At 49.9% G+C, this 27,072-nt stretch overlaps 17 non-coding genes and 1 pseudogene across 17 annotated transcripts; all 18 read right to left on the reverse strand.

The window, feature by feature from the left end:
• Positions 1-3,981: 3,981 nt before the first annotated feature.
• On the reverse strand, positions 3,982-4,099 carry LOC126307915 (5S ribosomal RNA; annotated as a pseudogene).
• Positions 4,100-5,245: 1,146 nt separating this feature from the next.
• Positions 5,246-5,364, reverse strand: LOC126308239 (5S ribosomal RNA). Its single transcript, XR_007554151.1, has one exon. It is a non-coding gene; the product is annotated as a 5S ribosomal RNA (ribosomal RNA).
• Positions 5,365-6,510: 1,146 nt separating this feature from the next.
• On the reverse strand, positions 6,511-6,629 carry LOC126308240 (5S ribosomal RNA). Its single transcript, XR_007554152.1, has one exon. It is a non-coding gene; the product is annotated as a 5S ribosomal RNA (ribosomal RNA).
• A 1,146-nt stretch (positions 6,630-7,775) lies between these two features.
• LOC126308241 (5S ribosomal RNA) lies at positions 7,776-7,894 on the reverse strand. The gene has a single exon (XR_007554153.1). It is a non-coding gene; the product is annotated as a 5S ribosomal RNA (ribosomal RNA).
• Positions 7,895-9,040: 1,146 nt separating this feature from the next.
• LOC126308242 (5S ribosomal RNA) lies at positions 9,041-9,159 on the reverse strand. Its single transcript, XR_007554154.1, has one exon. It is a non-coding gene; the product is annotated as a 5S ribosomal RNA (ribosomal RNA).
• A 1,146-nt stretch (positions 9,160-10,305) lies between these two features.
• Positions 10,306-10,424, reverse strand: LOC126308243 (5S ribosomal RNA). Its single transcript, XR_007554155.1, has one exon. It is a non-coding gene; the product is annotated as a 5S ribosomal RNA (ribosomal RNA).
• Positions 10,425-11,570: 1,146 nt separating this feature from the next.
• Positions 11,571-11,689, reverse strand: LOC126308244 (5S ribosomal RNA). Its single transcript, XR_007554156.1, has one exon. It is a non-coding gene; the product is annotated as a 5S ribosomal RNA (ribosomal RNA).
• A 1,146-nt stretch (positions 11,690-12,835) lies between these two features.
• Positions 12,836-12,954, reverse strand: LOC126308245 (5S ribosomal RNA). Its single transcript, XR_007554157.1, has one exon. It is a non-coding gene; the product is annotated as a 5S ribosomal RNA (ribosomal RNA).
• A 1,146-nt stretch (positions 12,955-14,100) lies between these two features.
• LOC126308246 (5S ribosomal RNA) lies at positions 14,101-14,219 on the reverse strand. Its single transcript, XR_007554158.1, has one exon. It is a non-coding gene; the product is annotated as a 5S ribosomal RNA (ribosomal RNA).
• A 1,146-nt stretch (positions 14,220-15,365) lies between these two features.
• Positions 15,366-15,484, reverse strand: LOC126307768 (5S ribosomal RNA). The gene has a single exon (XR_007553747.1). It is a non-coding gene; the product is annotated as a 5S ribosomal RNA (ribosomal RNA).
• A 1,146-nt stretch (positions 15,485-16,630) lies between these two features.
• On the reverse strand, positions 16,631-16,749 carry LOC126308247 (5S ribosomal RNA). Its single transcript, XR_007554159.1, has one exon. It is a non-coding gene; the product is annotated as a 5S ribosomal RNA (ribosomal RNA).
• Positions 16,750-17,895: 1,146 nt separating this feature from the next.
• Positions 17,896-18,014, reverse strand: LOC126308249 (5S ribosomal RNA). The gene has a single exon (XR_007554160.1). It is a non-coding gene; the product is annotated as a 5S ribosomal RNA (ribosomal RNA).
• A 1,146-nt stretch (positions 18,015-19,160) lies between these two features.
• On the reverse strand, positions 19,161-19,279 carry LOC126307721 (5S ribosomal RNA). Its single transcript, XR_007553705.1, has one exon. It is a non-coding gene; the product is annotated as a 5S ribosomal RNA (ribosomal RNA).
• Positions 19,280-20,425: 1,146 nt separating this feature from the next.
• On the reverse strand, positions 20,426-20,544 carry LOC126308251 (5S ribosomal RNA). The gene has a single exon (XR_007554162.1). It is a non-coding gene; the product is annotated as a 5S ribosomal RNA (ribosomal RNA).
• Positions 20,545-22,298: 1,754 nt separating this feature from the next.
• On the reverse strand, positions 22,299-22,417 carry LOC126308252 (5S ribosomal RNA). The gene has a single exon (XR_007554163.1). It is a non-coding gene; the product is annotated as a 5S ribosomal RNA (ribosomal RNA).
• A 1,146-nt stretch (positions 22,418-23,563) lies between these two features.
• On the reverse strand, positions 23,564-23,682 carry LOC126307722 (5S ribosomal RNA). Its single transcript, XR_007553706.1, has one exon. It is a non-coding gene; the product is annotated as a 5S ribosomal RNA (ribosomal RNA).
• Positions 23,683-24,828: 1,146 nt separating this feature from the next.
• Positions 24,829-24,947, reverse strand: LOC126308253 (5S ribosomal RNA). Its single transcript, XR_007554164.1, has one exon. It is a non-coding gene; the product is annotated as a 5S ribosomal RNA (ribosomal RNA).
• Positions 24,948-26,701: 1,754 nt separating this feature from the next.
• On the reverse strand, positions 26,702-26,820 carry LOC126308254 (5S ribosomal RNA). Its single transcript, XR_007554165.1, has one exon. It is a non-coding gene; the product is annotated as a 5S ribosomal RNA (ribosomal RNA).
• Positions 26,821-27,072: the final 252 nt, after the last annotated feature.

Consider the following 27,072-nt stretch of genomic DNA (forward strand, 5'->3'; position numbering starts at 1 on the left):
TAGCTTGTTCAAAGTTGTGCAGAACGACTTGCAACCTGTCAACATCGTCTAAATGCTCAATAAATACGCCAAGGTCATCAGCGTATGCTTTACAAACCAATCTGGTAGTCCCCATCTGAATGCCGCGACATTCCTGACCGATATAGCGGAGGAGGGGATCCAGCGCAATGGCAAAAAGCGCCATGGAAAGCGGACACCCTTGCCGCACGGAGCGACCTACACGAAAAGCAGGAGTAAGACGACCATTAACACAGATGCGTGACGTAGCATTTTGCAACAGATGCGTCACTAATTTGGTAAATTTATAACCAAACCCCATGCGCACCAAAACCTGACGCAAATAAAAATGACTAATACGGTCAAAGGCATTCTTAAAATCAACTAATAAAATCGCCGCAGTCCGAAGCCGAGCACTTTTTACATAACCAATGCAGTCCCTGTAAGCAAGGATAGCGTCAAAGATATTCCGATCGCGCACCGCACACGTTTGCTGAGGACTAAGTACCGCCGGCAAAATGTTTTTAAGTCGCTGAGCGACGCAGCGCGTGACGATCTTGTAGTCAACATTTAATAAAGTAATCGGACGGACAGCGTCGATATTTGGCACAGCATTGGATTTGGGAACGAGCGTCACAACCCCCTCCACAAAGGCAGCTGGTACAGTCACACCATTTCGAATATCATTTACCAAATCTACTAAAATCTCACTAAAAAGATGAAAAAATTTCAAATAAAATTCCGCAGGAATCCCATCTGGACCTGGAGACTTCCCGTTGGGACTCCGCCGAACGGCATCGAGAACTTCATCAGACGTAAAGGCGGCAGTTAAATGATTCCTGTCCGGGCGAGTTAAAACATGGGGTACAGTCTGCAAAAAATCTCGCAACGCGTCGGAATCCACATCAACAGCACGGAAAAGTGAAGCGAAATGTTCAAAAATATCTGTTTCAATTTCCGACTGTACAGAAGTGCGATCGCCGTTTCGCAGCCGCCAAACATTAATCTTCAAACGTTCACGGCGTTTGCGTTCCCTGTGTAAATGGTAAATGGACAGAGGTTCCCCAGTAACAAGTCCCGCAGGCTGACTTCGGACGGTCACCCCATCACTAACGGCACGCATGTCAAGTAAAAGCTTTGCTTGAAATTGCTTCAGAGTGGGCAACAACTCGGGCTGTGACGTCACCCGCAACGCTAAGTCCCGTAAACAAGCCTGGCGGAAGCGAGCCGTTGCCCGACGCCAGCGTGCCGCCTCACGGCTGTAATCAATTAAAAATTTCCTAATCGCCGGTTTAACTATCGCAACCCACCACTCAATGGTGCTACTATGACCGCCTCGAGTCCGTAACAACCGTTGCCATATACGGTTAAAACAAGTCACAAAATGGTCGTCATTGAGTAAACTGCAATTGAACTTCCACAAATTGGTACGGCGAGGAACACACAAACGAGGCAATAAAAGACGACAGGAGTAACTGGAGTGGTCAGAAAATACGACAGGAGTCACGTCAACACTACAAATACGGGCAGACAGCTGCCTAGACACATAAATCCGATCGAGGCGGCTACGCCCGGTACCGTAAAAATAGGTGAAGTAGGTGAAATCCGGGTGTAAAACACGCCACGTGTCGAGCAGCTGAAAACTAGTGACTAAAGTACCCAGCTCGTGACATTTGTTTGGACGTGGCTCTTGATCGCAGTCGTCTAAAACACAATTAAAATCACCCCCAACGATTAAAGTATCGACATTCCTGGATAGAAGCTGACACAAATCTCTACCATAAAAGTCAGCCCTGGCCGGTTTAACATTTCCTGACGGAGCGTACACATTTACAAACACAATTCCAAAAATGGTACAAGCAACAGCGCGACCGTTCGGTAAAATGTCAACGTTAGATATTGGTAAGCCAGAACGCACTAAAATTGCAGTGCCCGTATCGTTATCAGGGGCAATATTATCAATCACAGTAAAATCAGTAAAATCATGCAAAAACAAAAGCGCTTCACAAGTCACCTCCTGTAAAAAAGCGACGTGACAGTTATTATCATACAAGAAATTTTTTAAAATCATAGCCTTCTGCGGATTTCGCAACTTATTAAGATTAACTGTTAAGATGTTCCACTGGCTACAGTCGTTAACCATATACACGTAATAACACAGTTAAAAAACAAGAAAATAAAAGAAAAACATGAAATTTGCTTAAAACAAGATAAAACATACAAACTTGCTAGGAGGGGGAGGACATACAATGAGTCACACTAATGGTTACCACCGGCCTCCACGTCCGCCGACCAATCCTGTGACTGACTAGGAAGGGGGGGCGGGAGCGGTGGAGTCCCAGAAACTGTGACTGCACTTTCTGTGACGGAATGCTCCACGGCGGGCATCTCGACATCCGAAGATAAAGGCGGCACCAAATCGTGGGTGGAAGGGGGGGCACGACGAAGGTGCGAATCTTCGGCCTTTCTTTTGGTTGGAAAGGGGGAAGGTGTCACAGACAAAGGCGGATCCACCGCCATGCCGGAATCGGCATCAGAAGTCGGTTGGCTCAGGAAGGTTTTCAAATGTTGCACCGCGATGTCACGTTTCTGCGTTGCAGCAACAACATCACCCCCCGGCTGAGTGCGGGAAGAGGTCTGCTTTTTCGCGTGGCGCCTGCTGCCTCCCCCCTGAGACGGGCGGTGGCCGAGGTCTACGCCGTCGCGCGTGGCCGGTTGTCGGGAGGTCGGTTGCCCGACCGACCGAACCTGAGGGGGGGCAGGAGAACGCGCCACCGGAGACGGACTCCGATTTTTGTCCGAAAAACCACGCGTATTAAACGAAGCAGAGCTACTGGCACTACGTAAACGTGGGGTGCCAGAAGCTCGAGCGACATTCCGGTCCCTACGCGGTTTCGGTGCAGTAAAAGCTTCACGTTCTACAACAGCACTGGCAGCAGAAAGACTGTCGGGGACGGTAGTAGGAGCAACCGCCGATATGTCGGGTTCCGTAACCGGGACAGTATGCGGAACAATTTCTGCCGACATCGGCACGGATTGCGGTGAGACTTCGTCCACTACCGGTTTTTCAAAAACAGATTCAGTTGTCGCAGCCGCGAGCAAAGAAGGCTCAACAGGAGGTTCAGAAACAGAAACAGAGTCACTATCAGGAACAGACGTGTCCATAACGTCAGCGGCGGCCGATACAGGGGGGGCGGCCGCGAGTTGCACACGTGCGGGGGGGGCGGAACCTAAACTCGTTGCAGCAACAGAAGCAAAGCTAGGCCCACTTAAAACGTCCTCACGTGGCAACTGAACAGGCTGCCTGCGTTTAGGACAGTTTTGTCGGTAATGACCAACAGCACCGCAAAAGGAACACGTCTGAGGTTGACCACTATAGGTTATAAAAGCACGATGACCGTTAACTAACAAGAAGGACGGAATATGTTGTCGTACTACCATCTTTACACTCCTCACGCCGTTTTCGACCTGAAAAACATAGGCGGAAGACCACTTCTCTTTAAAAACAGATAGCACGGTCCCGTACGGCCGCAAATGACGAGATATTGTGTCATTCCGGATTTCAAAAGGCAAGTTGAACACACGAACATTTCGAAGGCCAAACCCACCATGAGAAATAGTCACGTTACTAATGCGACCGTCTAGATGTCGAAATTTACGGATACCATCATTAACATTTACCACGGTATCACACAATTCGGGAGTTTTCAACTTCAAAAACACGGAATTGATAAAAGTATCAAATTGAACTCCGAGAACGTCATCGGTCGACAAACACAATTCCTCAAGTATCCAACGGTGAATTTCGAAAGCTGACGGTTTTCCGACGGAACTATCGAATTCGCATTGCACATTATTTTGTCGTTCTTCACTATTATCATACAACATTGCCATAACTTACGGACTTGATGAAATGTAGCCGCGAGGCAGGAGACAGACGACACGCGAGGCGCCGCCGGCCAAGTCGCACAAGGAAGTACTGCTCGCTCGGCACCGAGGTGTTGCCAGGCGGGCAGACAGCCAAGTACTAACCGGGCCCGATGTTGCTTAACTTCGGTGATCGGACGAGAACCGGTGTATTCAACATGGTATGGCCGTTGGCGTCCTTATACAGTAGCCGCACGGCAGAAGAAGGCTTCGCCTCTCCTCCCAACACACGCAATCGCCGTCTTCGGTGGCACATTTGACGCAAAGCACGTCCTTCCACCTCGAAGGCGACGCGCAGTGCGGCGCGCCGCCACGTGGGTCAGACGCACAACACAGCTGCTCGTTGTACCGCCTGTCATTCGTTTGTTCGACAAAGTATCCATCTCTTGTAGCGACGAAAGGTAAATTTTTGTTTACAAATTTGCCGTTGTGCACTGCTACAAAACAATATGCCCTGACGTATTTCACAACATTTCTGTCACTTCACACTGTTTTGTTATTTCCAGAGACTCTTTGGAAGTCTTCCTTGGCGCACTCTTTTCAAATTGAGTTCCTTAACATCGTATCTTACGATAGTTTAAAATCAGTATGGAAGCATCTTTGTCACATGAGAAAGGTAGCATGAAAAAAGGGCTGGCAGGGGTAGTGACAAGAAAGCAAGAAATGAAGACAGAGGGAAGCGGTCTCACCTGCCTGACACGCGTCGCGCTTCCAGATATTTGCGTAATTCGCACGGTGCATTCTCGGCTGTCCCCTTCCGTCCCGACTTGTCCCGACTTTGCTCGACTGCCGCTCGCTGCCGCTCGGGTCGCGGTCCATATGACAGCACAAGTACGAGAAGCATCTGCGAGATGGGCGCGGGCCGAACCGGCGTGTCCGAGGCGCCGTGTGCGGCCGTTCGGAGCTACCAGAGCCGCTCTGTGCTGCGCCATGCCGTGGAAAGGTGCGAAAACATGCACACAAGACACAGGCTGTTCGGCAAAGTATCCATCTCTTGTAGCGACGAAAGGTTAATTTTTGTTTACAAATTTGCCGTTGTGCACTGCTACAAAATTGGAATTTAGCGCTCCTACAAAACAGTAGGCTCTGACGCATTTTAAGAGCACATCTGTCGATTCGCAGTGTTTCGTTATTTTCAACGAGTTCCTAGCACTCTTCCTCCGCGCATTCTTGTTCAAACTGAGTTCATTACTGTAATTTTGCATCTTACATTTAATACAGTGGTTTAAAATGCTTGTGGAAGCATCTTTGTCGCACCTGAGAGTTTGTATGAAAAGAGGACTGGCAGGTGTAGTGACATAAAATTTAGAAGAAGAGAGGGAGCCAACAGCACCCGGTGTTCCCAGGCGGTCACCCATCCAAGTACTAACCGGGCCCGATGTTGCTTAACTTCGGTGATCGGACGAGAACCGGTGTATTCAACATGGTATGGCCGTTGGCGTCCTTATACAGTAGCCGCACGGCAGAAGAAGGCTTCGCCTCTCCTCCCAACACACGCAATCGCCGTCTTCGGTGGCACATTTGACGCAAAGCACGTCCTTCCACCTCGAAGGCGACGCGCAGTGCGGCGCGCCGCCACGTGGGTCAGACGCACAACACAGCTGCTCGTTGCACCGCCTGTCATTCGTTTGTTCGACAAAGTATCCATCTCTTGTAGCGACGAAAGGTAAATTTTTGTTTACAAATTTGCCGTTGTGCACTGCTACAAAACAATATGCCCTGACGTATTTCACAACATTTCTGTCACTTCACACTGTTTTGTTATTTCCAGAGACTCTTTGGAAGTCTTCCTTGGCGCACTCTTTTCAAATTGAGTTCCTTAACATCGTATCTTACGATAGTTTAAAATCAGTATGGAAGCATCTTTGTCACATGAGAAAGGTAGCATGAAAAAAGGGCTGGCAGGGGTAGTGACAAGAAAGCAAGAAATGAAGACAGAGGGAAGCGGTCTCACCTGCCTGACACGCGTCGCGCTTCCAGATATTTGCGTAATTCGCACGGTGCATTCTCGGCTGTCCCCTTCCGTCCCGACTTGTCCCGACTTTGCTCGACTGCCGCTCGCTGCCGCTCGAGTCGCGGTCCATATGACAGCACAAGTACGAGAAGCATCTGCGAGATGGGCGCGGGCCGAACCGGCGTGTCCGAGGCGCCGTGTGCGGCCGTTCGGAGCTACCAGAGCCGCTCTGTGCTGCGCCGTGCCGTGGAAAGGTGCGAAAACATGCACACAAGACACAGGCTGTTCGGCAAAGTATCCATCTCTTGTAGCGACGAAAGGTTAATTTTTGTTTACAAATTTGCCGTTGTGCACTGCTACAAAATTGGAATTTAGCGCTCCTACAAAACAGTAGGCTCTGACGCATTTTAAGAGCACATCTGTCGATTCGCAGTGTTTCGTTATTTTCAACGAGTTCCTAGCACTCTTCCTCCGCGCATTCTTGTTCAAACTGAGTTCATTACTGTAATTTTGCATCTTACATTTAATACAGTGGTTTAAAATGCTTGTGGAAGCATCTTTGTCGCACCTGAGAGTTTGTATGAAAAGAGGACTGGCAGGTGTAGTGACATAAAATTTAGAAGAAGAGAGGGAGCCAACAGCACCCGGTGTTCCCAGGCGGTCACCCATCCAAGTACTAACCGGGCCCGATGTTGCTTAACTTCGGTGATCGGACGAGAACCGGTGTATTCAACATGGTATGGCCGTTGGCGTCCTTATACAGTAGCCGCACGGCAGAAGAAGGCTTCGCCTCTCCTCCCAACACACGCAATCGCCGTCTTCGGTGGCACATTTGACGCAAAGCACGTCCTTCCACCTCGAAGGCGACGCGCAGTGCGGCCCGCCGCCACGTGGGTCAGACGCACAACACAGCTGCTCGTTGTACCGCCTGTCATTCGTTTGTTCGACAAAGTATCCATCTCTTGTAGCGACGAAAGGTAAATTTTTGTTTACAAATTTGCCGTTGTGCACTGCTACAAAACAATATGCCCTGACGTATTTCACAACATTTCTGTCACTTCACACTGTTTTGTTATTTCCAGAGACTCTTTGGAAGTCTTCCTTGGCGCACTCTTTTCAAATTGAGTTCCTTAACATCGTATCTTACGATAGTTTAAAATCAGTATGGAAGCATCTTTGTCACATGAGAAAGGTAGCATGAAAAAAGGGCTGGCAGGGGTAGTGACAAGAAAGCAAGAAATGAAGACAGAGGGAAGCGGTCTCACCTGCCTGACACGCGTCGCGCTTCCAGATATTTGCGTAATTCGCACGGTGCATTCTCGGCTGTCCCCTTCCGTCCCGACTTGTCCCGACTTTGCTCGACTGCCGCTCGCTGCCGCTCGGGTCGCGGTCCATATGACAGCACAAGTACGAGAAGCATCTGCGAGATGGGCGCGGGCCGAACCGGCGTGTCCGAGGCGCCGTGTGCGGCCGTTCGGAGCTACCAGAGCCGCTCTGTGCTGCGCCGTGCCGTGGAAAGGTGCGAAAACATGCACACAAGACACAGGCTGTTCGGCAAAGTATCCATCTCTTGTAGCGACGAAAGGTTAATTTTTGTTTACAAATTTGCCGTTGTGCACTGCTACAAAATTGGAATTTAGCGCTCCTACAAAACAGTAGGCTCTGACGCATTTTAAGAGCACATCTGTCGATTCGCAGTGTTTCGTTATTTTCAACGAGTTCCTAGCACTCTTCCTCCGCGCATTCTTGTTCAAACTGAGTTCATTACTGTAATTTTGCATCTTACATTTAATACAGTGGTTTAAAATGCTTGTGGAAGCATCTTTGTCGCACCTGAGAGTTTGTATGAAAAGAGGACTGGCAGGTGTAGTGACATAAAATTTAGAAGAAGAGAGGGAGCCAACAGCACCCGGTGTTCCCAGGCGGTCACCCATCCAAGTACTAACCGGGCCCGATGTTGCTTAACTTCGGTGATCGGACGAGAACCGGTGTATTCAACATGGTATGGCCGTTGGCGTCCTTATACAGTAGCCGCACGGCAGAAGAAGGCTTCGCCTCTCCTCCCAACACACGCAATCGCCGTCTTCGGTGGCACATTTGACGCAAAGCACGTCCTTCCACCTCGAAGGCGACGCGCAGTGCGGCGCGCCGCCACGTGGGTCAGACGCACAACACAGCTGCTCGTTGTACCGCCTGTCATTCGTTTGTTCGACAAAGTATCCATCTCTTGTAGCGACGAAAGGTAAATTTTTGTTTACAAATTTGCCGTTGTGCACTGCTACAAAACAATATGCCCTGACGTATTTCACAACATTTCTGTCACTTCACACTGTTTTGTTATTTCCAGAGACTCTTTGGAAGTCTTCCTTGGCGCACTCTTTTCAAATTGAGTTCCTTAACATCGTATCTTACGATAGTTTAAAATCAGTATGGAAGCATCTTTGTCACATGAGAAAGGTAGCATGAAAAAAGGGCTGGCAGGGGTAGTGACAAGAAAGCAAGAAATGAAGACAGAGGGAAGCGGTCTCACCTGCCTGACACGCGTCGCGCTTCCAGATATTTGCGTAATTCGCACGGTGCATTCTCGGCTGTCCCCTTCCGTCCCGACTTGTCCCGACTTTGCTCGACTGCCGCTCGCTGCCGCTCGGGTCGCGGTCCATATGACAGCACAAGTACGAGAAGCATCTGCGAGATGGGCGCGGGCCGAACCGGCGTGTCCGAGGCGCCGTGTGCGGCCGTTCGGAGCTACCAGAGCCGCTCTGTGCTGCGCCATGCCGTGGAAAGGTGCGAAAACATGCACACAAGACACAGGCTGTTCGGCAAAGTATCCATCTCTTGTAGCGACGAAAGGTTAATTTTTGTTTACAAATTTGCCGTTGTGCACTGCTACAAAATTGGAATTTAGCGCTCCTACAAAACAGTAGGCTCTGACGCATTTTAAGAGCACATCTGTCGATTCGCAGTGTTTCGTTATTTTCAACGAGTTCCTAGCACTCTTCCTCCGCGCATTCTTGTTCAAACTGAGTTCATTACTGTAATTTTGCATCTTACATTTAATACAGTGGTTTAAAATGCTTGTGGAAGCATCTTTGTCGCACCTGAGAGTTTGTATGAAAAGAGGACTGGCAGGTGTAGTGACATAAAATTTAGAAGAAGAGAGGGAGCCAACAGCACCCGGTGTTCCCAGGCGGTCACCCATCCAAGTACTAACCGGGCCCGATGTTGCTTAACTTCGGTGATCGGACGAGAACCGGTGTATTCAACATGGTATGGCCGTTGGCGTCCTTATACAGTAGCCGCACGGCAGAAGAAGGCTTCGCCTCTCCTCCCAACACACGCAATCGCCGTCTTCGGTGGCACATTTGACGCAAAGCACGTCCTTCCACCTCGAAGGCGACGCGCAGTGCGGCGCGCCGCCACGTGGGTCAGACGCACAACACAGCTGCTCGTTGCACCGCCTGTCATTCGTTTGTTCGACAAAGTATCCATCTCTTGTAGCGACGAAAGGTAAATTTTTGTTTACAAATTTGCCGTTGTGCACTGCTACAAAACAATATGCCCTGACGTATTTCACAACATTTCTGTCACTTCACACTGTTTTGTTATTTCCAGAGACTCTTTGGAAGTCTTCCTTGGCGCACTCTTTTCAAATTGAGTTCCTTAACATCGTATCTTACGATAGTTTAAAATCAGTATGGAAGCATCTTTGTCACATGAGAAAGGTAGCATGAAAAAAGGGCTGGCAGGGGTAGTGACAAGAAAGCAAGAAATGAAGACAGAGGGAAGCGGTCTCACCTGCCTGACACGCGTCGCGCTTCCAGATATTTGCGTAATTCGCACGGTGCATTCTCGGCTGTCCCCTTCCGTCCCGACTTGTCCCGACTTTGCTCGACTGCCGCTCGCTGCCGCTCGAGTCGCGGTCCATATGACAGCACAAGTACGAGAAGCATCTGCGAGATGGGCGCGGGCCGAACCGGCGTGTCCGAGGCGCCGTGTGCGGCCGTTCGGAGCTACCAGAGCCGCTCTGTGCTGCGCCGTGCCGTGGAAAGGTGCGAAAACATGCACACAAGACACAGGCTGTTCGGCAAAGTATCCATCTCTTGTAGCGACGAAAGGTTAATTTTTGTTTACAAATTTGCCGTTGTGCACTGCTACAAAATTGGAATTTAGCGCTCCTACAAAACAGTAGGCTCTGACGCATTTTAAGAGCACATCTGTCGATTCGCAGTGTTTCGTTATTTTCAACGAGTTCCTAGCACTCTTCCTCCGCGCATTCTTGTTCAAACTGAGTTCATTACTGTAATTTTGCATCTTACATTTAATACAGTGGTTTAAAATGCTTGTGGAAGCATCTTTGTCGCACCTGAGAGTTTGTATGAAAAGAGGACTGGCAGGTGTAGTGACATAAAATTTAGAAGAAGAGAGGGAGCCAACAGCACCCGGTGTTCCCAGGCGGTCACCCATCCAAGTACTAACCGGGCCCGATGTTGCTTAACTTCGGTGATCGGACGAGAACCGGTGTATTCAACATGGTATGGCCGTTGGCGTCCTTATACAGTAGCCGCACGGCAGAAGAAGGCTTCGCCTCTCCTCCCAACACACGCAATCGCCGTCTTCGGTGGCACATTTGACGCAAAGCACGTCCTTCCACCTCGAAGGCGACGCGCAGTGCGGCCCGCCGCCACGTGGGTCAGACGCACAACACAGCTGCTCGTTGTACCGCCTGTCATTCGTTTGTTCGACAAAGTATCCATCTCTTGTAGCGACGAAAGGTAAATTTTTGTTTACAAATTTGCCGTTGTGCACTGCTACAAAACAATATGCCCTGACGTATTTCACAACATTTCTGTCACTTCACACTGTTTTGTTATTTCCAGAGACTCTTTGGAAGTCTTCCTTGGCGCACTCTTTTCAAATTGAGTTCCTTAACATCGTATCTTACGATAGTTTAAAATCAGTATGGAAGCATCTTTGTCACATGAGAAAGGTAGCATGAAAAAAGGGCTGGCAGGGGTAGTGACAAGAAAGCAAGAAATGAAGACAGAGGGAAGCGGTCTCACCTGCCTGACACGCGTCGCGCTTCCAGATATTTGCGTAATTCGCACGGTGCATTCTCGGCTGTCCCCTTCCGTCCCGACTTGTCCCGACTTTGCTCGACTGCCGCTCGCTGCCGCTCGGGTCGCGGTCCATATGACAGCACAAGTACGAGAAGCATCTGCGAGATGGGCGCGGGCCGAACCGGCGTGTCCGAGGCGCCGTGTGCGGCCGTTCGGAGCTACCAGAGCCGCTCTGTGCTGCGCCGTGCCGTGGAAAGGTGCGAAAACATGCACACAAGACACAGGCTGTTCGGCAAAGTATCCATCTCTTGTAGCGACGAAAGGTTAATTTTTGTTTACAAATTTGCCGTTGTGCACTGCTACAAAATTGGAATTTAGCGCTCCTACAAAACAGTAGGCTCTGACGCATTTTAAGAGCACATCTGTCGATTCGCAGTGTTTCGTTATTTTCAACGAGTTCCTAGCACTCTTCCTCCGCGCATTCTTGTTCAAACTGAGTTCATTACTGTAATTTTGCATCTTACATTTAATACAGTGGTTTAAAATGCTTGTGGAAGCATCTTTGTCGCACCTGAGAGTTTGTATGAAAAGAGGACTGGCAGGTGTAGTGACATAAAATTTAGAAGAAGAGAGGGAGCCAACAGCACCCGGTGTTCCCAGGCGGTCACCCATCCAAGTACTAACCGGGCCCGATGTTGCTTAACTTCGGTGATCGGACGAGAACCGGTGTATTCAACATGGTATGGCCGTTGGCGTCCTTATACAGTAGCCGCACGGCAGAAGAAGGCTTCGCCTCTCCTCCCAACACACGCAATCGCCGTCTTCGGTGGCACATTTGACGCAAAGCACGTCCTTCCACCTCGAAGGCGACGCGCAGTGCGGCGCGCCGCCACGTGGGTCAGACGCACAACACAGCTGCTCGTTGTACCGCCTGTCATTCGTTTGTTCGACAAAGTATCCATCTCTTGTAGCGACGAAAGGTAAATTTTTGTTTACAAATTTGCCGTTGTGCACTGCTACAAAACAATATGCCCTGACGTATTTCACAACATTTCTGTCACTTCACACTGTTTTGTTATTTCCAGAGACTCTTTGGAAGTCTTCCTTGGCGCACTCTTTTCAAATTGAGTTCCTTAACATCGTATCTTACGATAGTTTAAAATCAGTATGGAAGCATCTTTGTCACATGAGAAAGGTAGCATGAAAAAAGGGCTGGCAGGGGTAGTGACAAGAAAGCAAGAAATGAAGACAGAGGGAAGCGGTCTCACCTGCCTGACACGCGTCGCGCTTCCAGATATTTGCGTAATTCGCACGGTGCATTCTCGGCTGTCCCCTTCCGTCCCGACTTGTCCCGACTTTGCTCGACTGCCGCTCGCTGCCGCTCGGGTCGCGGTCCATATGACAGCACAAGTACGAGAAGCATCTGCGAGATGGGCGCGGGCCGAACCGGCGTGTCCGAGGCGCCGTGTGCGGCCGTTCGGAGCTACCAGAGCCGCTCTGTGCTGCGCCGTGCCGTGGAAAGGTGCGAAAACATGCACACAAGACACAGGCTGTTCGGCAAAGTATCCATCTCTTGTAGCGACGAAAGGTTAATTTTTGTTTACAAATTTGCCGTTGTGCACTGCTACAAAATTGGAATTTAGCGCTCCTACAAAACAGTAGGCTCTGACGCATTTTAAGAGCACATCTGTCGATTCGCAGTGTTTCGTTATTTTCAACGAGTTCCTAGCACTCTTCCTCCGCGCATTCTTGTTCAAACTGAGTTCATTACTGTAATTTTGCATCTTACATTTAATACAGTGGTTTAAAATGCTTGTGGAAGCATCTTTGTCGCACCTGAGAGTTTGTATGAAAAGAGGACTGGCAGGTGTAGTGACATAAAATTTAGAAGAAGAGAGGGAGCCAACAGCACCCGGTGTTCCCAGGCGGTCACCCATCCAAGTACTAACCGGGCCCGATGTTGCTTAACTTCGGTGATCGGACGAGAACCGGTGTATTCAACATGGTATGGCCGTTGGCGTCCTTATACAGTAGCCGCACGGCAGAAGAAGGCTTCGCCTCTCCTCCCAACACACGCAATCGCCGTCTTCGGTGGCACATTTGACGCAAAGCACGTCCTTCCACCTCGAAGGCGACGCGCAGTGCGGCGCGCCGCCACGTGGGTCAGACGCACAACACAGCTGCTCGTTGTACCGCCTGTCATTCGTTTGTTCGACAAAGTATCCATCTCTTGTAGCGACGAAAGGTAAATTTTTGTTTACAAATTTGCCGTTGTGCACTGCTACAAAACAATATGCCCTGACGTATTTCACAACATTTCTGTCACTTCACACTGTTTTGTTATTTCCAGAGACTCTTTGGAAGTCTTCCTTGGCGCACTCTTTTCAAATTGAGTTCCTTAACATCGTATCTTACGATAGTTTAAAATCAGTATGGAAGCATCTTTGTCACATGAGAAAGGTAGCATGAAAAAAGGGCTGGCAGGGGTAGTGACAAGAAAGCAAGAAATGAAGACAGAGGGAAGCGGTCTCACCTGCCTGACACGCGTCGCGCTTCCAGATATTTGCGTAATTCGCACGGTGCATTCTCGGCTGTCCCCTTCCGTCCCGACTTGTCCCGACTTTGCTCGACTGCCGCTCGCTGCCGCTCGGGTCGCGGTCCATATGACAGCACAAGTACGAGAAGCATCTGCGAGATGGGCGCGGGCCGAACCGGCGTGTCCGAGGCGCCGTGTGCGGCCGTTCGGAGCTACCAGAGCCGCTCTGTGCTGCGCCATGCCGTGGAAAGGTGCGAAAACATGCACACAAGACACAGGCTGTTCGGCAAAGTATCCATCTCTTGTAGCGACGAAAGGTTAATTTTTGTTTACAAATTTGCCGTTGTGCACTGCTACAAAATTGGAATTTAGCGCTCCTACAAAACAGTAGGCTCTGACGCATTTTAAGAGCACATCTGTCGATTCGCAGTGTTTCGTTATTTTCAACGAGTTCCTAGCACTCTTCCTCCGCGCATTCTTGTTCAAACTGAGTTCATTACTGTAATTTTGCATCTTACATTTAATACAGTGGTTTAAAATGCTTGTGGAAGCATCTTTGTCGCACCTGAGAGTTTGTATGAAAAGAGGACTGGCAGGTGTAGTGACATAAAATTTAGAAGAAGAGAGGGAGCCAACAGCACCCGGTGTTCCCAGGCGGTCACCCATCCAAGTACTAACCGGGCCCGATGTTGCTTAACTTCGGTGATCGGACGAGAACCGGTGTATTCAACATGGTATGGCCGTTGGCGTCCTTATACAGTAGCCGCACGGCAGAAGAAGGCTTCGCCTCTCCTCCCAACACACGCAATCGCCGTCTTCGGTGGCACATTTGACGCAAAGCACGTCCTTCCACATCGAAGGCGACGCGCAGTGCGGCGCGCCGCCACGTGGGTCAGACGCACAACACAGCTGCTCGTTGCACCGCCTGTCATTCGTTTGTTCGACAAAGTATCCATCTCTTGTAGCGACGAAAGGTAAATTTTTGTTTACAAATTTGCCGTTGTGCACTGCTACAAAACAATATGCCCTGACGTATTTCACAACATTTCTGTCACTTCACACTGTTTTGTTATTTCCAGAGACTCTTTGGAAGTCTTCCTTGGCGCACTCTTTTCAAATTGAGTTCCTTAACATCGTATCTTACGATAGTTTAAAATCAGTATGGAAGCATCTTTGTCACATGAGAAAGGTAGCATGAAAAAAGGGCTGGCAGGGGTAGTGACAAGAAAGCAAGAAATGAAGACAGAGGGAAGCGGTCTCACCTGCCTGACACGCGTCGCGCTTCCAGATATTTGCGTAATTCGCACGGTGCATTCTCGGCTGTCCCCTTCCGTCCCGACTTGTCCCGACTTTGCTCGACTGCCGCTCGCTGCCGCTCGGGTCGCGGTCCATATGACAGCACAAGTACGAGAAGCATCTGCGAGATGGGCGCGGGCCGAACCGGCGTGTCCGAGGCGCCGTGTGCGGCCGTTCGGAGCTACCAGAGCCGCTCTGTGCTGCGCCGTGCCGTGGAAAGGTGCGAAAACATGCACACAAGACACAGGCTGTTCGGCAAAGTATCCATCTCTTGTAGCGACGAAAGGTTAATTTTTGTTTACAAATTTGCCGTTGTGCACTGCTACAAAATTGGAATTTAGCGCTCCTACAAAACAGTAGGCTCTGACGCATTTTAAGAGCACATCTGTCGATTCGCAGTGTTTCGTTATTTTCAACGAGTTCCTAGCACTCTTCCTCCGCGCATTCTTGTTCAAACTGAGTTCATTACTGTAATTTTGCATCTTACATTTAATACAGTGGTTTAAAATGCTTGTGGAAGCATCTTTGTCGCACCTGAGAGTTTGTATGAAAAGAGGACTGGCAGGTGTAGTGACATAAAATTTAGAAGAAGAGAGGGAGCAAACAGCACCCGGTGTTCCCAGGCGGTCACCCATCCAAGTACTAACCGGGCCCGATGTTGCTTAACTTCGGTGATCGGACGAGAACCGGTGTATTCAACATGGTATGGCCGTTGGCGTCCTTATACAGTAGCCGCACGGCAGAAGAAGGCTTCGCCTCTCCTCCCAACACACGCAATCGCCGTCTTCGGTGGCACATTTGACGCAAAGCACGTCCTTCCACCTCGAAGGCGACGCGCAGTGCGGCGCGCCGCCACGTGGGTCAGACGCACAACACAGCTGCTCGTTGTACCGCCTGTCATTCGTTTGTTCGACAAAGTATCCATCTCTTGTAGCGACGAAAGGTAAATTTTTGTTTACAAATTTGCCGTTGTGCACTGCTACAAAACAATATGCCCTGACGTATTTCACAACATTTCTGTCACTTCACACTGTTTTGTTATTTCCAGAGACTCTTTGGAAGTCTTCCTTGGCGCACTCTTTTCAAATTGAGTTCCTTAACATCGTATCTTACGATAGTTTAAAATCAGTATGGAAGCATCTTTGTCACATGAGAAAGGTAGCATGAAAAAAGGGCTGGCAGGGGTAGTGACAAGAAAGCAAGAAATGAAGACAGAGGGAAGCGGTCTCACCTGCCTGACACGCGTCGCGCTTCCAGATATTTGCGTAATTCGCACGGTGCATTCTCGGCTGTCCCCTTCCGTCCCGACTTGTCCCGACTTTGCTCGACTGCCGCTCGCTGCCGCTCGGGTCGCGGTCCATATGACAGCACAAGTACGAGAAGCATCTGCGAGATGGGCGCGGGCCGAACCGGCGTGTCCGAGGCGCCGTGTGCGGCCGTTCGGAGCTACCAGAGCCGCTCTGTGCTGCGCCGTGCCGTGGAAAGGTGCGAAAACATGCACACAAGACACAGGCTGTTCGGCAAAGTATCCATCTCTTGTAGCGACGAAAGGTTAATTTTTGTTTACAAATTTGCCGTTGTGCACTGCTACAAAATTGGAATTTAGCGCTCCTACAAAACAGTAGGCTCTGACGCATTTTAAGAGCACATCTGTCGATTCGCAGTGTTTCGTTATTTTCAACGAGTTCCTAGCACTCTTCCTCCGCGCATTCTTGTTCAAACTGAGTTCATTACTGTAATTTTGCATCTTACATTTAATACAGTGGTTTAAAATGCTTGTGGAAGCATCTTTGTCGCACCTGAGAGTTTGTATGAAAAGAGGACTGGCAGGTGTAGTGACATAAAATTTAGAAGAAGAGAGGGAGCCAACAGCACCCGGTGTTCCCAGGCGGTCACCCATCCAAGTACTAACCGGGCCCGATGTTGCTTAACTTCGGTGATCGGACGAGAACCGGTGTATTCAACATGGTATGGCCGTTGGCGTCCTTATACAGTAGCCGCACGGCAGAAGAAGGCTTCGCCTCTCCTCCCAACACACGCAATCGCCGTCTTCGGTGGCACATTTGACGCAAAGCACGTCCTTCCACCTCGAAGGCGACGCGCAGTGCGGCGCGCCGCCACGTGGGTCAGACGCACAACACAGCTGCTCGTTGCACCGCCTGTCATTCGTTTGTTCGACAAAGTATCCATCTCTTGTAGCGACGAAAGGTAAATTTTTGTTTACAAATTTGCCGTTGTGCACTGCTACAAAACAATATGCCCTGACGTATTTCACAACATTTCTGTCACTTCACACTGTTTTGTTATTTCCAGAGACTCTTTGGAAGTCTTCCTTGGCGCACTCTTTTCAAATTGAGTTCCTTAACATCGTATCTTACGATAGTTTAAAATCAGTATGGAAGCATCTTTGTCACATGAGAAAGGTAGCATGAAAAAAGGGCTGGCAGGGGTAGTGACAAGAAAGCAAGAAATGAAGACAGAGGGAAGCGGTCTCACCTGCCTGACACGCGTCGCGCTTCCAGATATTTGCGTAATTCGCACGGTGCATTCTCGGCTGTCCCCTTCCGTCCCGACTTGTCCCGACTTTGCTCGACTGCCGCTCGCTGCCGCTCGGGTCGCGGTCCATATGACAGCACAAGTACGAGAAGCATCTGCGAGATGGGCGCGGGCCGAACCGGCGTGTCCGAGGCGCCGTGTGCGGCCGTTCGGAGCTACCAGAGCCGCTCTGTGCTGCGCCGTGCCGTGGAAAGGTGCGAAAACATGCACACAAGACACAGGCTGTTCGGCAAAGTATCCATCTCTTGTAGCGACGAAAGGTTAATTTTTGTTTACAAATTTGCCGTTGTGCACTGCTACAAAATTGGAATTTAGCGCTCCTACAAAACAGTAGGCTCTGACGCATTTTAAGAGCACATCTGTCGATTCGCAGTGTTTCGTTATTTTCAACGAGTTCCTAGCACTCTTCCTCCGCGCATTCTTGTTCAAACTGAGTTCATTACTGTAATTTTGCATCTTACATTTAATACAGTGGTTTAAAATGCTTGTGGAAGCATCTTTGTCGCACCTGAGAGTTTGTATGAAAAGAGGACTGGCAGGTGTAGTGACATAAAATTTAGAAGAAGAGAGGGAGCCAACAGCACCCGGTGTTCCCAGGCGGTCACCCATCCAAGTACTAACCGGGCCCGATGTTGCTTAACTTCGGTGATCGGACGAGAACCGGTGTATTCAACATGGTATGGCCGTTGGCGTCCTTATACAGTAGCCGCACGGCAGAAGAAGGCTTCGCCTCTCCTCCCAACACACGCAATCGCCGTCTTCGGTGGCACATTTGACGCAAAGCACGTCCTTCCACCTCGAAGGCGACGCGCAGTGCGGCGCGCCGCCACGTGGGTCAGACGCACAACACAGCAGCTCGTTGCACCGCCTGTCATTCGTTTGTTCGACAAAGTATCCATCTCTTGTAGCGACGAAAGGTAAATTTTTGTTTACAAATTTGCCGTTGTGCACTGCTACAAAACAATATGCCCTGACGTATTTCACAACATTTCTGTCACTTCACACTGTTTTGTTATTTCCAGAGACTCTTTGGAAGTCTTCCTTGGCGCACTCTTTTCAAATTGAGTTCCTTAACATCGTATCTTACGATAGTTTAAAATCAGTATGGAAGCATCTTTGTCACATGAGAAAGGTAGCATGAAAAAAGGGCTGGCAGGGGTAGTGACAAGAAAGCAAGAAATGAAGACAGAGGGAAGCGGTCTCACCTGCCTGACACGCGTCGCGCTTCCAGATATTTGCGTAATTCGCACGGTGCATTCTCGGCTGTCCCCTTCCGTCCCGACTTGTCCCGACTTTGCTCGACTGCCGCTCGCTGCCGCTCGGGTCGCGGTCCATATGACAGCACAAGTACGAGAAGCATCTGCGAGATGGGCGCGGGCCGAACCGGCGTGTCCGAGGCGCCGTGTGCGGCCGTTCGGAGCTACCAGAGCCGCTCTGTGCTGCGCCGTGCCGTGGAAAGGTGCGAAAACATGCACACAAGACACAGGCTGTTCGGCAAAGTATCCATCTCTTGTAGCGACGAAAGGTTAATTTTTGTTTACAAATTTGCCGTTGTGCACTGCTACAAAATTGGAATTTAGCGCTCCTACAAAACAGTAGGCTCTGACGCATTTTAAGAGCACATCTGTCGATTCGCAGTGTTTCGTTATTTTCAACGAGTTCCTAGCACTCTTCCTCCGCGCATTCTTGTTCAAACTGAGTTCATTACTGTAATTTTGCATCTTACATTTAATACAGTGGTTTAAAATGCTTGTGGAAGCATCTTTGTCGCACCTGAGAGTTTGTATGAAAAGAGGACTGGCAGGTGTAGTGACATAAAATTTAGAAGAAGAGAGGGAGCCAACAGCACCCGGTGTTCCCAGGCGGTCACCCATCCAAGTACTAACCGGGCCCGATGTTGCTTAACTTCGGTGATCGGACGAGAACCGGTGTATTCAACATAGTATGGCCGTTGGCGTCCTTATACAGTAGCCGCACGGCAGAAGAAGGCTTCGCCTCTCCTCCCAACACACGCAATCGCCGTCTTCGGTGGCACATTTGACGCAAAGCACGTCCTTCCACCTCGAAGGCGACGCGCAGTGCGGCGCGCCGCCACGTGGGTCAGACGCACAACACAGCTGCTCGTTGCACCGCCTGTCATTCGTTTGTTCGACAAAGTATCCATCTCTTGTAGCGACGAAAGGTAAATTTTTGTTTACAAATTTGCCGTTGTGCACTGCTACAAAACAATATGCCCTGACGTATTTCACAACATTTCTGTCACTTCACACTGTTTTGTTATTTCCAGAGACTCTTTGGAAGTCTTCCTTGGCGCACTCTTTTCAAATTGAGTTCCTTAACATCGTATCTTACGATAGTTTAAAATCAGTATGGAAGCATCTTTGTCACATGAGAAAGGTAGCATGAAAAAAGGGCTGGCAGGGGTAGTGACAAGAAAGCAAGAAATGAAGACAGAGGGAAGCGGTCTCACCTGCCTGACACGCGTCGCGCTTCCAGATATTTGCGTAATTCGCACGGTGCATTCTCGGCTGTCCCCTTCCGTCCCGACTTGTCCCGACTTTGCTCGACTGCCGCTCGCTGCCGCTCGGGTCGCGGTCCATATGACAGCACAAGTACGAGAAGCATCTGCGAGATGGGCGCGGGCCGAACCGGCGTGTCCGAGGCGCCGTGTGCGGCCGTTCGGAGCTACCAGAGCCGCTCTGTGCTGCGCCGTGCCGTGGAAAGGTGCGAAAACATGCACACAAGACACAGGCTGTTCGGCAAAGTATCCATCTCTTGTAGCGACGAAAGGTTAATTTTTGTTTACAAATTTGCCGTTGTGCACTGCTACAAAATTGGAATTTAGCGCTCCTACAAAACAGTAGGCTCTGACGCATTTTAAGAGCACATCTGTCGATTCGCAGTGTTTCGTTATTTTCAACGAGTTCCTAGCACTCTTCCTCCGCGCATTCTTGTTCAAACTGAGTTCATTACTGTAATTTTGCATCTTACATTTAATACAGTGGTTTAAAATGCTTGTGGAAGCATCTTTGTCGCACCTGAGAGTTTGTATGAAAAGAGGACTGGCAGGTGTAGTGACATAAAATTTAGAAGAAGAGAGGGAGCCAACAGCACCCGGTGTTCCCAGGCGGTCACCCATCCAAGTACTAACCGGGCCCGATGTTGCTTAACTTCGGTGATCGGACGAGAACCGGTGTATTCAACATGGTATGGCCGTTGGCGTCCTTATACAGTAGCCGCACGGCAGAAGAAGGCTTCGCCTCTCCTCCCAACACACGCAATCGCCGTCTTCGGTGGCACATTTGACGCAAAGCACGTCCTTCCACCTCGAAGGCGACGCGCAGTGCGGCGCGCCGCCACGTGGGTCAGACGCACAACACAGCTGCTCGTTGCACCGCCTGTCATTCGTTTGTTCGACAAAGTATCCATCTCTTGTAGCGACGAAAGGTAAATTTTTGTTTACAAATTTGCCGTTGTGCACTGCTACAAAACAATATGCCCTGACGTATTTCACAACATTTCTGTCACTTCACACTGTTTTGTTATTTCCAGAGACTCTTTGGAAGTCTTCCTTGGCGCACTCTTTTCAAATTGAGTTCCTTAACATCGTATCTTACGATAGTTTAAAATCAGTATGGAAGCATCTTTGTCACATGAGAAAGGTAGCATGAAAAAAGGGCTGGCAGGGGTAGTGACAAGAAAGCAAGAAATGAAGACAGAGGGAAGCGGTCTCACCTGCCTGACACGCGTCGCGCTTCCAGATATTTGCGTAATTCGCACGGTGCATTCTCGGCTGTCCCCTTCCGTCCCGACTTGTCCCGACTTTGCTCGACTGCCGCTCGCTGCCGCTCGGGTCGCGGTCCATATGACAGCACAAGTACGAGAAGCATCTGCGAGATGGGCGCGGGCCGAACCGGCGTGTCCGAGGCGCCGTGTGCGGCCGTTCGGAGCTACCAGAGCCGCTCTGTGCTGCGCCGTGCCGTGGAAAGGTGCGAAAACATGCACACAAGACACAGGCTGTTCGGCAAAGTATCCATCTCTTGTAGCGACGAAAGGTAAATTTTTGTTTACAAATTTGCCGTTGTGCACTGCTACAAAACAATATGCCCTGACGTATTTCACAACATTTCTGTCACTTCACACTGTTTTGTTATTTCCAGAGACTCTTTGGAAGTCTTCCTTGGCGCACTCTTTTCAAATTGAGTTCCTTAACATCGTATCTTACGATAGTTTAAAATCAGTATGGAAGCATCTTTGTCACATGAGAAAGGTAGCATGAAAAAAGGGCTGGCAGGGGTAGTGACAAGAAAGCAAGAAATGAAGACAGAGGGAAGCGGTCTCACCTGCCTGACACGCGTCGCGCTTCCAGATATTTGCGTAATTCGCACGGTGCATTCTCGGCTGTCCCCTTCCGTCCCGACTTGTCCCGACTTTGCTCGACTGCCGCTCGCTGCCGCTCGGGTCGCGGTCCATATGACAGCACAAGTACGAGAAGCATCTGCGAGATGGGCGCGGGCCGAACCGGCGTGTCCGAGGCGCCGTGTGCGGCCGTTCGGAGCTACCAGAGCCGCTCTGTGCTGCGCCGTGCCGTGGAAAGGTGCGAAAACATGCACACAAGACACAGGCTGTTCGGCAAAGTATCCATCTCTTGTAGCGACGAAAGGTTAATTTTTGTTTACAAATTTGCCGTTGTGCACTGCTACAAAATTGGAATTTAGCGCTCCTACAAAACAGTAGGCTCTGACGCATTTTAAGAGCACATCTGTCGATTCGCAGTGTTTCGTTATTTTCAACGAGTTCCTAGCACTCTTCCTCCGCGCATTCTTGTTCAAACTGAGTTCATTACTGTAATTTTGCATCTTACATTTAATACAGTGGTTTAAAATGCTTGTGGAAGCATCTTTGTCGCACCTGAGAGTTTGTATGAAAAGAGGACTGGCAGGTGTAGTGACATAAAATTTAGAAGAAGAGAGGGAGCCAACAGCACCCGGTGTTCCCAGGCGGTCACCCATCCAAGTACTAACCGGGCCCGATGTTGCTTAACTTCGGTGATCGGACGAGAACCGGTGTATTCAACATGGTATGGCCGTTGGCGTCCTTATACAGTAGCCGCACGGCAGAAGAAGGCTTCGCCTCTCCTCCCAACACACGCAATCGCCGTCTTCGGTGGCACATTTGACGCAAAGCACGTCCTTCCACCTCGAAGGCGACGCGCAGTGCGGCGCGCCGCCACGTGGGTCAGACGCACAACACAGCAGCTCGTTGCACCGCCTGTCATTCGTTTGTTCGACAAAGTATCCATCTCTTGTAGCGACGAAAGGTAAATTTTTGTTTACAAATTTGCCGTTGTGCACTGCTACAAAACAATATGCCCTGACGTATTTCACAACATTTCTGTCACTTCACACTGTTTTGTTATTTCCAGAGACTCTTTGGAAGTCTTCCTTGGCGCACTCTTTTCAAATTGAGTTCCTTAACATCGTATCTTACGATAGTTTAAAATCAGTATGGAAGCATCTTTGTCACATGAGAAAGGTAGCATGAAAAAAGGGCTGGCAGGGGTAGTGACAAGAAAGCAAGAAATGAAGACAGAGGGAAGCGGTCTCACCTGCCTGACACGCGTCGCGCTTCCAGATATTTGCGTAATTCGCACGGTGCATTCTCGGCTGTCCCCTTCCGTCCCGACTTGTCCCGACTTTGCTCGACTGCCGCTCGCTGCCGCTCGGGTCGCGGTCCATATGACAGCACAAGTACGAGAAGCATCTGCGAGATGGGCGCGGGCCGAACCGGCGTGTCCGAGGCGCCGTGTGCGGCCGTTCGGAGCTACCAGAGCCGCTCTGTGCTGCGCCGTGCCGTGGAAAGGTGCGAAAACATGCACACAAGACACAGGCTGTTCGGCAAAGTATCCATCTCTTGTAGCGACGAAAGGTTAATTTTTGTTTACAAATTTGCCGTTGTGCACTGCTACAAAATTGGAATTTAGCGCTCCTACAAAACAGTAGGCTCTGACGCATTTTAAGAGCACATCTGTCGATTCGCAGTGTTTCGTTATTTTCAACGAGTTCCTAGCACTCTTCCTCCGCGCATTCTTGTTCAAACTGAGTTCATTACTGTAATTTTGCATCTTACATTTAATACAGTGGTTTAAAATGCTTGTGGAAGCATCTTTGTCGCACCTGAGAGTTTGTATGAAAAGAGGACTGGCAGGTGTAGTGACATAAAATTTAGAAGAAGAGAGGGAGCCAACAGCACCCGGTGTTCCCAGGCGGTCACCCATCCAAGTACTAACCGGGCCCGATGTTGCTTAACTTCGGTGATCGGACGAGAACCGGTGTATTCAACATAGTATGGCCGTTGGCGTCCTTATACAGTAGCCGCACGGCAGAAGAAGGCTTCGCCTCTCCTCCCAACACACGCAATCGCCGTCTTCGGTGGCACATTTGACGCAAAGCACGTCCTTCCACCTCGAAGGCGACGCGCAGTGCGGCGCGCCGCCACGTGGGTCAGACGCACAACACAGCTGCTCGTTGCACCGCCTGTCATTCGTTTGTTCGACAAAGTATCCATCTCTTGTAGCGACGAAAGGTAAATTTTTGTTTACAAATTTGCCGTTGTGCACTGCTACAAAACAATATGCCCTGACGTATTTCACAACATTTCTGTCACTTCACACTGTTTTGTTATTTCCAGAGACTCTTTGGAAGTCTTCCTTGGCGCACTCTTTTCAAATTGAGTTCCTTAACATCGTATCTTACGATAGTTTAAAATCAGTATGGAAGCATCTTTGTCACATGAGAAAGGTAGCATGAAAAAAGGGCTGGCAGGGGTAGTGACAAGAAAGCAAGAAATGAAGACAGAGGGAAGCGGTCTCACCTGCCTGACACGCGTCGCGCTTCCAGATATTTGCGTAATTCGCACGGTGCATTCTCGGCTGTCCCCTTCCGTCCCGACTTGTCCCGACTTTGCTCGACTGCCGCTCGCTGCCGCTCGGGTCGCGGTCCATATGACAGCACAAGTACGAGAAGCATCTGCGAGATGGGCGCGGGCCGAACCGGCGTGTCCGAGGCGCCGTGTGCGGCCGTTCGGAGCTACCAGAGCCGCTCTGTGCTGCGCCGTGCCGTGGAAAGGTGCGAAAACATGCACACAAGACACAGGCTGTTCGGCAAAGTATCCATCTCTTGTAGCGACGAAAGGTTAATTTTTGTTTACAAATTTGCCGTTGTGCACTGCTACAAAATTGGAATTTAGCGCTCCTACAAAACAGTAGGCTCTGACGCATTTTAAGAGCACATCTGTCGATTCGCAGTGTTTCGTTATTTTCAACGAGTTCCTAGCACTCTTCCTCCGCGCATTCTTGTTCAAACTGAGTTCATTACTGTAATTTTGCATCTTACATTTAATACAGTGGTTTAAAATGCTTGTGGAAGCATCTTTGTCGCACCTGAGAGTTTGTATGAAAAGAGGACTGGCAGGTGTAGTGACATAAAATTTAGAAGAAGAGAGGGAGCCAACAGCACCCGGTGTTCCCAGGCGGTCACCCATCCAAGTACTAACCGGGCCCGATGTTGCTTAACTTCGGTGATCGGACGAGAACCGGTGTATTCAACATGGTATGGCCGTTGGCGTCCTTATACAGTAGCCGCACGGCAGAAGAAGGCTTCGCCTCTCCTCCCAACACACGCAATCGCCGTCTTCGGTGGCACATTTGACGCAAAGCACGTCCTTCCACCTCGAAGGCGACGCGCAGTGCGGCGCGCCGCCACGTGGGTCAGACGCACAACACAGCTGCTCGTTGCACCGCCTGTCATTCGTTTGTTCGACAAAGTATCCATCTCTTGTAGCGACGAAAGGTAAATTTTTGTTTACAAATTTGCCGTTGTGCACTGCTACAAAACAATATGCCCTGACGTATTTCACAACATTTCTGTCACTTCACACTGTTTTGTTATTTCCAGAGACTCTTTGGAAGTCTTCCTTGGCGCACTCTTTTCAAATTGAGTTCCTTAACATCGTATCTTACGATAGTTTAAAATCAGTATGGAAGCATCTTTGTCACATGAGAAAGGTAGCATGAAAAAAGGGCTGGCAGGGGTAGTGACAAGAAAGCAAGAAATGAAGACAGAGGGAAGCGGTCTCACCTGCCTGACACGCGTCGCGCTTCCAGATATTTGCGTAATTCGCACGGTGCATTCTCGGCTGTCCCCTTCCGTCCCGACTTGTCCCGACTTTGCTCGACTGCCGCTCGCTGCCGCTCGGGTCGCGGTCCATATGACAGCACAAGTACGAGAAGCATCTGCGAGATGGGCGCGGGCCGAACCGGCGTGTCCGAGGCGCCGTGTGCGGCCGTTCGGAGCTACCAGAGCCGCTCTGTGCTGCGCCGTGCCGTGGAAAGGTGCGAAAACATGCACACAAGACACAGGCTGTTCGGCAAAGTATCCATCTCTTGTAGCGACGAAAGGTAAATTTTTGTTTACAAATTTGCCGTTGTGCACTGCTACAAAACAATATGCCCTGACGTATTTCACAACATTTCTGTCACTTCACACTGTTTTGTTATTTCCAGAGACTCTTTGGAAGTCTTCCTTGGCGCACTCTTTTCAAATTGAGTTCCTTAACATCGTATCTTACGATAGTTTAAAATCAGTATGGAAGCATCTTTGTCACATGAGAAAGGTAGCATGAAAAAAGGGCTGGCAGGGGTAGTGACAAGAAAGCAAGAAATGAAGACAGAGGGAAGCGGTCTCACCTGCCTGACACGCGTCGCGCTTCCAGATATTTGCGTAATTCGCACGGTGCATTCTCGGCTGTCCCCTTCCGTCCCGACTTGTCCCGACTTTGCTCGACTGCCGCTCGCTGCCGCTCGGGTCGCGGTCCATATGACAGCACAAGTACGAGAAGCATCTGCGAGATGGGCGCGGGCCGAACCGGCGTGTCCGAGGCGCCGTGTGCGGCCGTTCGGAGCTACCAGAGCCGCTCTGTGCTGCGCCGTGCCGTGGAAAGGTGCGAAAACATGCACACAAGACACAGGCTGTTCGGCAAAGTATCCATCTCTTGTAGCGACGAAAGGTTAATTTTTGTTTACAAATTTGCCGTTGTGCACTGCTACAAAATTGGAATTTAGCGCTCCTACAAAACAGTAGGCTCTGACGCATTTTAAGAGCACATCTGTCGATTCGCAGTGTTTCGTTATTTTCAACGAGTTCCTAGCACTCTTCCTCCGCGCATTCTTGTTCAAACTGAGTTCATTACTGTAATTTTGCATCTTACATTTAATACAGTGGTTTAAAATGCTTGTGGAAGCATCTTTGTCGCACCTGAGAGTTTGTATGAAAAGAGGACTGGCAGGTGTAGTGACATAAAATTTAGAAGAAGAGAGGGAGCCAACAGCACCCGGTGTTCCCAGGCGGTCACCCATCCAAGTACTAACCGGGCCCGATGTTGCTTAACTTCGGTGATCGGACGAGAACCGGTGTATTCAACATGGTATGGCCGTTGGCGTCCTTATACAGTAGCCGCACGGCAGAAGAAGGCTTCGCCTCTCCTCCCAACACACGCAATCGCCGTCTTCGGTGGCACATTTGACGCAAAGCACGTCCTTCCACCTCGAAGGCGACGCGCAGTGCGGCGCGCCGCCACGTGGGTCAGACGCACAACACAGCTGCTCGTTGCACCGCCTGTCATTCGTTTGTTCGACAAAGTATCCATCTCTTGTAGCGACGAAAGGTAAATTTTTGTTTACAAATTTGCCG

This window comes from Schistocerca gregaria, unplaced genomic scaffold, assembly GCF_023897955.1.
Source record: "Schistocerca gregaria isolate iqSchGreg1 unplaced genomic scaffold, iqSchGreg1.2 ptg000355l, whole genome shotgun sequence".
In the NCBI taxonomy this organism is placed as follows: Eukaryota; Metazoa; Arthropoda; class Insecta; order Orthoptera; family Acrididae; genus Schistocerca; species Schistocerca gregaria.